We start from the raw sequence: 11,560 nt of genomic DNA on the forward strand, positions 1-11,560 counted from the left end.
CTATTTTTGTTTTTATTTTTGTCTTATTTACTTTTTTCTTGCATGGAACTTGAATGATGATTAATCCAGTTGTAGAATTATATTTTTCGAGGTTGATGTTCTCACTAGAAAAAAATTGATCAATTTATCAATGTTCATCAACAACACAATCCATATCGCATCAACTATCATTCAAATCAAAGGAGCTACCCAAACCTCTTATGGGATATTGATGGACAACAATGGGAAGCACCTCAACAAGAACTTCAATGGGATGAGAAAGTTGAAGAAGATATACTTCGGTTGGAAAGAGTGTTACCGAGATTTATTGAAGCAACCGATGCCCGTTTCCAAAATATTGAGGCCACATTAAGTTGTCACGATGTCTCCATCAAAAACATTGAGCATCAATTAGGAGAGATCTTGGACATGCTTGCTAAGGAAAAAGAAGAATTTGAACAAGCAAGGAAAATGTCTCCGGGACATGATGAGGCCATGAGCACAATTGAAGAAGTTGGGCAAATTGAGTACATTGATGTCGAAAATAAAAAGAAAGAAGTTGAATATCATTTTGAGATTTTGGATTGTGTGAATGAAGATTGTTCTTGTGAGCGAGGAAATTTTCTAGGGGATTTGCTAGTCTCATGTTCCTCTCAAGTTGAAAATACACAAGAAGAAGCAAACCCCAAGTTAATGGAACAAGCATCTTTCTTTGGGATTGATCAACTCTTACAATGCAAGAGAGAGGTTTTGGGAAGGGAAGAAGATGTGGGTAGGAGATTGAAGCCATCCAATGACCCACTTGTGCTAAGCTTGGACAATTCCCAACCCAAATTGTTTCCTTGGAGGCCAAAAGTAAGATGGTTGGACTCTCCAACAAATACTTCATCCCGGAAAGTTGACTCTTGGTTTAAAGGAAGTAGCTATGCAATGTCTAGTCGGGAGGAACACACTCTTTTCAAGCCTCCATAATGTAAGGAAGAGGTACGTCAAGCTTTAGTGACGTAAAACAAGCGCTTCTTGGGAGGCAAACCCAAGTTTTTTTAAATGTTTTCTAGTTTAGATTTTCATTTCTGTAGTAATAAATTCATGAGTGGGTGCTTTGATGAATTTTTGATGGTGTTGAAGTTTTCATGGAAAATTTTGGTGATTTAAATTGATTTTCGTGTATGTGGCATAGTTGAGGGTGTAATCCATGTTTATAGTTGAAGAATTAGTGTTAATTTGAAGTTTGGAACCTTGCGTGTGGAAATTATCAACGCCCGTGTGGAAATTCCACAGGGGCGTGACATCATACACGCCCATGTAGTCGCCCGATTCCAGCCCTATTTAAAGCCGATTTCAGCCCCGATTTCAGCATTCTTTTCTCCATCTTTTCCCAAACTTGCGAGAGGGCTTCAGCTAGGGTTTCGAGGGGTATTGGCCAAGGTTTTGGAGAGGTTCTACGGCTCCGACATCGTGATTCCATTAGGAAGAAGATTGGTAGGGGAGCTTCGATCGAGGCGTATCCTATACCCGGACTGAAGGAATCCTTGGACGATGAGTAGAGGACTTTCCACAAGACCATTGACACAACCATCGAGGGGGTTTCTTTTATGGATTTCATTGCTTTTTACATTCGATTTCTTTTGATTGTACTTAGCTCCATGGAGAGCTAAATCCCTAGTGGGTACTTGGGTGATTGTGAACCCTAGGATGTATTCGCTTCATTGAACTTCGTTATTATGCTTTCAATAAATTGATGTTTATTGTGAGTTCCAACCTTGAATACTTGATTGTATGAACATTTCCCCTAGAGTGACACTAGAGTTGAGAGTTCTTGTTGGTAACCTTGTGAGTGAGTGACACACCACGAGCGTTAGACAAAGCTAGGTTGTAGAGGGTTGAGAGGGTTAGTCGAGAGGTACAAGAGCATCCACTTTCCCCTCCGACGTGATAGATTCTACCTCCGTTCCTCGAGTTCTTTGTGACCATAATAGAGTTAATGGTCTAAGGAATGAACCTCCGCTGGGGCCTAGTTGCGCATGCAATGGAGTGAAGCGTTGAGGTGATCTTAGTATCTAGGGCTTAATTGTGGCTAGGAACCTTCCGCATGGACCAAAGGGTTAGGTCTAAATCTAGGAAGAGATTTATCACTTGGAATCCGTAGAGCTCATTGCAACTCTATGCGAGTGTGAGGTGTTGAGATTGTTCGATTTCTCCTCCGGGACATGTATAGAGTTAGTCATAGTTGACCTTAGATTTGGGACTATGTATGTAAGGATTTCCACGACTCACCATTGCATTGATTAGGAAGCACAATAGAGAGTTCTTGCACTTGAAGTGATTATCCTAGGTGAACCATCATCCGAGTACCCCATCTTTATCGATTGCCTTGCCTCCTCCTTACTTTTTGCTCTCTTACTTGTTGCTTTTTAATTTCTGAGAATTGAATCATTACCACACTTTATCATTGTTGATACTCCACATAGCTAATAATCGAATTAAGTGTCTTTGCTCCCCCACTCCCTCGTGGATTCGACTCCACTCACCCGGGATTATTACTCGACAAACCCGTGCACTTGTGGGATATACGCAAGGGGATCTTGTCAAGTTTTTGGCGCCGTTGCCGGGAGTAGGCGTTTAGAGATACTTTTGCACTTTGTTTTTCTTAGCTATTTATCCTTCATTCTATTTCACATCTCTTATCTATCACCGCTTTTGATTTGTTTTTTTTTAAAAAAAAAAATTTAAAAATTATTTCACACTTTCTTATTCTTCCATCATTCTCATTTGTTTTCTTTTGTCATGTCTTACTTTTTTTCTTGCAAGGATTTTTAAATGATGATTGACCCGAGTCGTTGCTCTATATTTGCGAGCTAAAGCTCCGAGTGAAAAAGTTGATAGAATTTTTTTCCTTCGTAACAACGAGCATTCCTTGTTGCAACACATATCATCCAATTGAAAAGGGCTACCCAAACGTCTTGTGGAATAGTGATGGACAATATTGGGAAGCCCTCAAGAGGAAAGTAAAAAGGGTGAAATACTCGGAGAGGATGCACTTCAGCTTGCAAAAGAGTATTAGCTAACTTCATTGAAGCATCCGATGTCTCAAGGTCCAAAAATATGGAGACCACACTAACATGTCATGAAGCCTCCTATGAAAAACCTTGAGCATCAATTAGAGGGATACTTGACACACTCTCCAAGGAACAACAAGCATTTGAGCAAGCAATTCAAGTTCCATGTAGAGATGATGTGGTAGTGAACGACAATGAAGAAGTTGGGCAAATTGAGTGCATTGGTGTAGAAAAATGAAAAAGGGAGAAGCTGAATACCATTTTTGAGATTTTTGGGCAGCGTGAATGAGGATTGTGCTTGTGAGCGAGAAAAATTTTTCAAGGGATTTGCTAGTGTCATGTTCCTTTCAAGCTGAAAATAAACAAGAAGAAGTAAATCCTAGGGTAATGGAACAAGCACCACTCTTTGGGATTGATCAATTCATAAATTGCAAGAAAGATATTTTGGGTTTGGGAGAAGATGTGGGTAGGAGATTGAAACCATCCAAAGACCCACCTATGCTAAGCTTGGACAATTCCCAACCCAAATTATTTCCTTGGAGGCCAAAGGTAAGATGGTTGGACTCTCCAACAAATATTCCACCCCGGCAATTAGATTTTTGGTTTAAAAGAAGTAGCTATGCAATATCTAGTCGGGAGGAACACACTCTTTTCAAGCCTCCATAAGGTAAAGAAGAGGTACGTCAAGCTTAGTGACGTAAAACAAGCGCTTCTTGGGAAGCAACCCAAGCAATTACTGTTTTCCTATTTTTTAGTTTAGTGTTTGCATGAATAAGAGCTTGAGTGTTGCTGTTTTGATTCTTATATGCCATTGCTATGCTTTTCTTGTGGACCGTTGGTGTTATCTTGTGCTTTCATGTGTTTTGGTCGTTTGAGCTATTTCTCATGTTTTTCACTAGTAAAACTTACATATTAGGGCAGGCTCTGAGTGTGTAAGCATGTTAAAAAAATTGCTGCAGAGCCTGCAGAATTTTCTAAGGCATCCAGAGAAAACACACGGGTGTGTGGAATTTCCCCACGCCCATGGATTTGCATTGCGAGCTCATCCAGAGAAGGCACAGGGGCGTGCGGCCGCCCTTGTGAACGACCATGCGACTATCACACGCCCAGGTGTAATTTCCTGCACAGCGCAGTGATTTCCCGCAGAGTTGGGACGGTTTATCCCGAGGGCACACAGGGCATGGACTCGCCCTCGTAGGGCCACCTTGTGAACCACACACGGGCGTGGGTAATTTTCTCACACCCGTGCGAATCTTTGTAGAAGATCTCTCCATCCTGAGAAGACATAGGGGCATGTGTTTGCCCCTGTGAGTTGGGCCTGTGAATGTCCACGCCTGTGTGGAATTTTCGCACGGGCGTGGGTCTTAGAGAAATTTTCCCGGTTGCATGGAGAGTCCACATGGGCGCAAGGCCTCGCCTCGGAGTCGGGCACACGGGCGTGGATAGTTTTTCACACGCCCGTGTGGATGTACGTAAAATGCTAGAACCACAGGTTTTTCTTTTAAAAATCTTTTTCGGTTTTCTTTTATCTTTTTCACCCTCAAACGCTTTTGAGAACACATCCTTGCTCTATCCCGACCTCTCACCATCGCTTTTACTGTGGTTGTTAATTGAGTTTTCTCGCCATTTTATATTCTTTTCATTCTCATTTTGTCGGTAAGCTTCTCTTTCTTTTCTTTGACAATCTTCATTTATTTTTGCAGAGACCAAAGATCATTTTCACCAAAGAACGGAAACGGATGTACTAGCTATTGACACCGACACTTTGTAGGGCCTTTTTACCTTCTTTTGTTCTTATTTTTTTCGCATTTTTATTTTTCTCGCATTTTATTTTTGGATTGGTATACTCGTAAAGGATTTTTCCTTCTAAGTTTATTTTTCATTTTTGTGGTCTCGAGTTGTATTGATTGCTCTATCTTTTGTATACTTGAGTGGTTTTTTATTTTTATTGAGCTTCACCGACCCCCTCGTGTATGCGTGCAGATGGTCTTGTCTTCTTGGGAATTGAGACTTTGTCATCGGCACGGCCAAGGTGCTTTGGCACTTGCCTGTGTGAGCTTCATGCCAGCCCGTAACACTACTCCCATGGAATTAGCTTCATCAAACACAACACTAGGAGTCGGGGAGTATTGTTTTTGAATGCTTCTCCCACATTTGCTTTTTGAAGGATGTATATTTTTGAGTGAGCTTTGCATGTGTACATTGGGGACAATGTACAACTTAAGTGTGGGGGAGTTTCATAGTGCACACATCTTTTTCTATTGTTCTTGATTGTTATATGCTCACATAGCCAATGGTGGTTCACCTTAGTTGCAATAATTGTATTCTTAAGTCTAGGAGAATTGTTAACATTGAATGTTTTCATGCTCTAGTTCTTGCTTGAATTTTTAGGAATTTTTGCCCGATTTACACTTAGTGCACTACTCACTCTTTGAACTCTATTAGAAACTCATGTTCGATGTTAAAGGGACTAGTTAGGTTTACTTCTTTTGCTAAATTTTGAAAACAAAAAATTGAAAATGAAAAGAAGGAACAAAATAGTTTTATTGTTTATTTGTATTTGTTGGGTGGAAAGACCTACCACCTATGAAATACAAAGCTACTCTCACAAGTCGGATACTAGTTATGCCCTAATGAGAGAAAGAGCTATCTCATAGGATGAGTGAAAGCCACCACTCGGGTAGAAAGAGCTACCACCTCGAAAGTGTGAAAGCCACCTTAGCGGTCACTTTGGAAAGGGCTACTAACAAGTTCCCCTTGCTTATATCCCGCAAGTGCACAGGCTTGTCGAAGTAATAATCCCGGGTGAGCGGGGTCGAATCCACAGGGAGTAGGTTTGAAAATACTTAATTTGAATCTTAGCTATGTGGAAGATCAATTGTGATAGGTGTGAAATTGATTCAATTCTCAACAATAAAATCAACAAGTGAAAGAGCAAAAGTAAGAAGAGGGTAAGGCAATCGATAAAGATGGGATACTCGGATAATGCTTCACCTAGGATAATCGCTTCAAGTGCAAGAACTCTCTATTATGCTTCCTAATCAATGCAATGGTGAGTCATGGAAATCCTTACATACAAAGTCCCAAATCTAAGGTCAACTATGCCTAACTCTATACATGTCCGGGAGGAGAAATTGAACAATCTCAACACCTCGTACTCGCATAGAGTTGCAATGAGCTCTAGGGATTCTAAGTGATAAATCTCTTCCTAAATATAGACCTAACCCTTTGGTCTAGGCGGAAGGTCCCTAGCCACAATTAAGCCCTAGATACTAAGATCCTCTCAACGCTTCACTCCATTGCACGCGCAACTAGCCCAGCGGAGGTTCATCCCTTAGATCATTCACTCTATTATGGCCGCCAAGAACTCGAGGAACGGAGGTAGAATCTATCACGTCGGAGGGGAAAAGGGACGCTCCTGTACCTCTCGACTCACCCTCTCAACCCTCTCCAACCTAGCTTTGTCTAACACTCGTGGTGTGTCACTCACTCACAAGGTTACCAACAAGAACTCTCAACTCTAGTGTCACTCTAGGGGAAATGTTCATACAATCAAGCATTCAAGGTTGGAACTCATAATAAACATCAATTTATTAAAAGCATAATAAAGAAATTCAATGAAACGAATACATCCTAGGGTTCACAATCATCCAAGTACCCACTAGGGGTTTAGCTCTCCATGGAGCTTAATACAATCAAAGAAATCGAATGTAAAAGCAATGAATCCATAAAGAAACCCCCTTGATGGTCGTCTCGATGGTCTTGTGGAGAGTACTCTACTCGTCGTCCAAAGATTTCTTCGTCTGGTATAGGATACACCTCGATCGAAGCTCCCCTACCAACCTTCTTCCTAATGGAATTACGATGTCAGAGCCGTAGAACTTCTCCAAAACCTTGGCCAATACCCCTCGAAACCCTAGCCGAAGTCCTCTCACAAGTTGGTGAAAAGATGGAGAAAGGAATACCAAAATCGCGGCTAAAATCGGCTTTAAATAGGGCTGGAATCGGGCGACTGCACGGGCGTGTATGATGTCACACACCCCTATGGAATTTCCACACGTTCGTGGATAATTTCCACACGCCCGTGTGGATTCTCTTACAGTACTTGCTACAGTGTTTTGCTATAGTAACCTGCTACAGTACTATGCCGGAAATACTCCCGAATTCCATACTTTCATTGGGGTAACGCAAACGGGCACACTTTTACGTCGTGAATCACTTGCCTCTTCAATGATGTGCACGTTGGTGGATCTCTTGTTCTTATATGCATAAATCGGAATGTTCGAGTGTGACCGCCTTTTGTGCCCCTCCAAATGAAATGTGCTCACTCGGATCACGAGGAGGTTGGCACACACTCTAGCATCTCACACCTGACCCTATGTCTTCGCTTTGAACCTTAGCAAGATCTCCTCCAAAATAGGTGCATTATGATCCACATTGGCCTATTTCCTTCATACTCGGCCTCACAACCCTACCCGCATAAAAGTAACATAAAAACACACATATTAATGTAAAAACCCCGAGAAAAGTAATGCTCAATATAAGGAATGAACGCCGTGATTCATATCGCATGCAAGCACTTATCAAACTCCCCCACACTTAAGCTTTTGCTTGTCCTCAAGCAAACATTAAAACATTCTGTGCATTGATGAAGAAAATATTGAAAGTGCCTGGCCTTAGGTTCACCAAGGTATACAAAGAAAGTATTCTACAAGTAAGGAAAATTTCAACATTAAATACGAAAAAGCATTGCTCTAGCTAAAAACTTGAATAAAAAAGGACAACAACCCGAATTTCGTGTATGTGTGTGAACTCACTCAAAACAACCCAAGGTATACTTCTCAAAGTACTAAGTACAAGGGACTTATTTATCTACAAAAAGTGACAAAAATTTAAAAAGATGGTAGTAGCTTCACACATCCTCTAAGGTAGCTCCTTTCCAAAGTGGCCGCTAAGGTGGCTTTCACACTTTTCGAGGTGGTAGCTCTTTCACCCGAGGGGCTTTACATCCCTATGAGATAGCTCTTTCTCTCATTAGGGCACAACTAGTATCCGACTTGTGAGAGTAGCTTCATACTCATAGGTGGTAGCTCTTTCCACCAACAAACACAAATAAACAAATTTTTTATTTATTTATTTATTTTTTTTTTACAACAAGAAAATAAACCTAACTAGTCCCTTTAACATCGAACATGAGTTTCCAATAGAGTTCAAAGAGTGAGAAGTGCACTAAGTGTAAATCGGGCAAAAATTCCTAAAAATTCAAGCAAGAACTAGAGTATGAAAACATTCAATGTTAACAATTCTCCTAGACTTAAGAATACAATCATTGCAACTACGGTGAACCGCCATTGGCTATGTGAGCATATATCAATCACGAACAATAGAAAAGATGTACGCATTATGAAACTCCCCCCCACACTTAAGTTGTACATTGTCCTCAATGTACACATGCAAGCTCACTCAAAATATATCATTCAAAAATAGATGTGGGAGAAGCAATCAAAACAATACTCCCCTGACTCCTAGTGTTGTGTTTGATGAAGCTAATTCATTGGGAGTAGTGTTCCAACGGGTTGTGAAAGCTCGCACGGCCAAGTGCCAAAAGCACCTTGGCCATACCCATGACTAAGTCTCACTCCAAGAAGACAAGACCATCTCGCACGCACACACGTAGGGATTCAAATGAAGCTCAAGAAAAACATAAACATAACCTCGAGTGTATAAAAGATGAAGCAAATGAATACAACTCGATAATGCAAAATAACATAAACTCAGAAGGAAAAATCCTTTCTGAGTGAACAAGTTTAAAAACAATAAAATAAGATAAAGTAAAATACATGAAAAGTAAAAGGAAGGTTAAGTGTCAAGTCGCCTCCCGCCTCCGCCATCACTGTCACGTGGAAAGCATATAGTGGGTCCTCTCGTGCCGGGGTCGAGGATAGAGGTGCTCGGAGGTAGATCGAGCGGTAGACTCAAGAGTCCTCGACCGCAGGACGTAATGATGAGGCAACATCTCGCCTAGGATCTCGCTGAATATGTCGAAACGCGCCATGAACTCGTGGTAATCGAGTCTCCCTCGCGAGCCCTAATCTCAAGAACCCTCGGCTCTGACCACTCCTATAGCATTCTCGAGCCTCTCAAAGCGATCATTGTCTCGAGATGGTGAAAAACATATGCATCGGAGGTGGTTCCTCGGGTCACTGGAGGGACCCTGCTTTCCACCGATGCAGCCGAGGTCTCCGTGGGGTGGTGAGATGCTCCTGGCCATCACCCTCATCCTCGCTATCTCTCGGGCTGAAAACTAACGCAAAAACCCCGTCCAAAACCCCGCGGACCATGCCCATCAACCGCGATCGCCTCTAGACCTAGGGGAGTGGGTACACCTGCCTCTAGGCCCCCGCGAATAGAATCCAAGAGACCCATGCCCAAAGACTAATCTTCGTGAATGTAAGGACCCGAGAAGATCGCCTCCCGCCCTAGTGTATCGTCTCGATGCCCCGATGTAATCGCCCAAGATGTGCCCCAAGTGTACTCGGGTTGCGCCTACCATCGAGTACAAGTACAGCAACTCCTGACGGCTGAAGACACCAGTATTGTCTCCACGGCCATTCACCGACCTACTCATGATTGTGTGCAGGTATCTGTAGGCTGGCCGAGAAAGGCATGTGGCCTTGGAAACCCTAGGCTCGTACTGACCCTGACCGCATAGCACACTGTAAGCTCACTGCGGGGTCAAGGTTCCAGGATAATCAATAGGTAAATCGTATGCATTCTCGTAATCTATGAATGCCTCCTCATAAGCCATGTAGTATGGAGAATCGCGTAATGCTCAAACTATGGTGGTGTCCAAACACTCGAATCGAATGGTGCCCAAAACTCGCTAAAGCTCCCATACGCTCTATCAAACTCAAACGAGGGAGAGCACCTCCAAAGGTAAACTCTCGTGATAGCTAGCTCTCTAATTGTCAACAATCGCCGCCAACCCCTCCTCAAAACAAGGTCCTCAATCTCTTAGCGAACTCATCTCCTCCTCAAGATCTCGTAATATAGTCATGTCCGTGAATCGAGTCTGTCTGAAGCGGAGTCTCGATAAGCGCTCATAACGGGCCTGATGTTCGGGAATAGAAAATCGCATGCCCTCGGGCTCGTGAGGATGACCCACGTGGCCTCTTATCGCTTTGCTTTTTGTCCTAGGGTGCCCATGATCCGCCAAATTTAAACCAAATTAGTCACACAAGTTGATAAAATAATATCACAGTAAATCCACACGGTCGCGGTGGAATTTCCGCTGAGCCCGTGTTGATTCACTGGCGTGAGAAATGCACCGCCAGTATCAACAATCTAAAAATGCACATCAATAATATCTCTTACTGCTCTAAACGTAAAATCATTGTTCCAATCAAGAAACGAAAGCATTGTTGACTAGATTAATCAATAGAAATCATGAATTGACGAAGAAGATGAAGAAAATGAAGTTACCGACGAGGAGAAATGATAAAATAGAGAGTCGGCCGGAAAACTTGCTAAAATCCCACCAAACTAGGCAATGGACTCGGAGAATGTTGTGAGAGTGCTTTTTCGAGCAAAACGGAGTCGTGAAGAAGGATAGAAATCATCCTCTTTAAATGTAACTCGCGACTTTTTGACGTTTTCGCAGCATCCACACCCGAGCGTGGAAATTCCCCACGCCTGTTCCCTCACTTCAAAGCTCTACAGGCATATGCACGCCTCGCGCGCCCGGAAAAAAACTCTAAACGACTTAGATCGATCTCACACGGCGCAGGGAAAATACCCACGCCTGCGGTGCTGCACTCCACTGTGGGAAGACGCACGCGCGGCTTCCCCGATCATCCGAGAAAAATATCGTTGCCCGCACGCCTGCAGCGGAATATCCACACGGGCGGCATCTACATGCCCTCAACTTACAGGGCGCCCGCACGCCCCGTGTTTTCTCGTGATGGAGGGCAACCGCAGACTTCGCGACGCAGTGCGGAAATTACCCACACCCGCATGGTTCACAGGTCGTCCCACAGTGGGCGAGTCCACGCCTGCGTATTTTCGGAAAATCTGCCCAACTCGCAGGAATCACACGCCCGGCGGAAATTACCCACGGGCGCGCATCACCGATGGTCGCCCACAGGGCAGCCCCATGCACCGATGCGAGATCCGCAAGAGCACGGGTCGCAGTACATACCTCTCGCATGAGAGCACAAGTGGGTCGTATTCCCTGGGCCCAAGGAGCTACTATTACTTCTCTTTCGTCTATTTCCTAGCCTAACAATCTGAAAGATGAATAGTAATTATAAAAAGAGAAAGAATTAACTACAATGAAATCCGGGGTACTACTACACACAATACAAACTCAAGGGATAATCAAAAAGTGAAGGGAGTGATTTGGACAACGAATCCCCCTAGGGTTGTCATTAGATCCCCGAATTTAGGATGAAATGCTAGATGGTAGTCGGCCAAGAGAATCCTCAATTAGCTCAACCCGATGGTCACGGCAATTGAACCCTAAT

The sequence above is a fragment of the Dioscorea cayenensis genome, chromosome 7 (assembly GCF_009730915.1).
Source record: "Dioscorea cayenensis subsp. rotundata cultivar TDr96_F1 chromosome 7, TDr96_F1_v2_PseudoChromosome.rev07_lg8_w22 25.fasta, whole genome shotgun sequence".
In the NCBI taxonomy this organism is placed as follows: domain Eukaryota; kingdom Viridiplantae; phylum Streptophyta; class Magnoliopsida; order Dioscoreales; family Dioscoreaceae; genus Dioscorea; species Dioscorea cayenensis.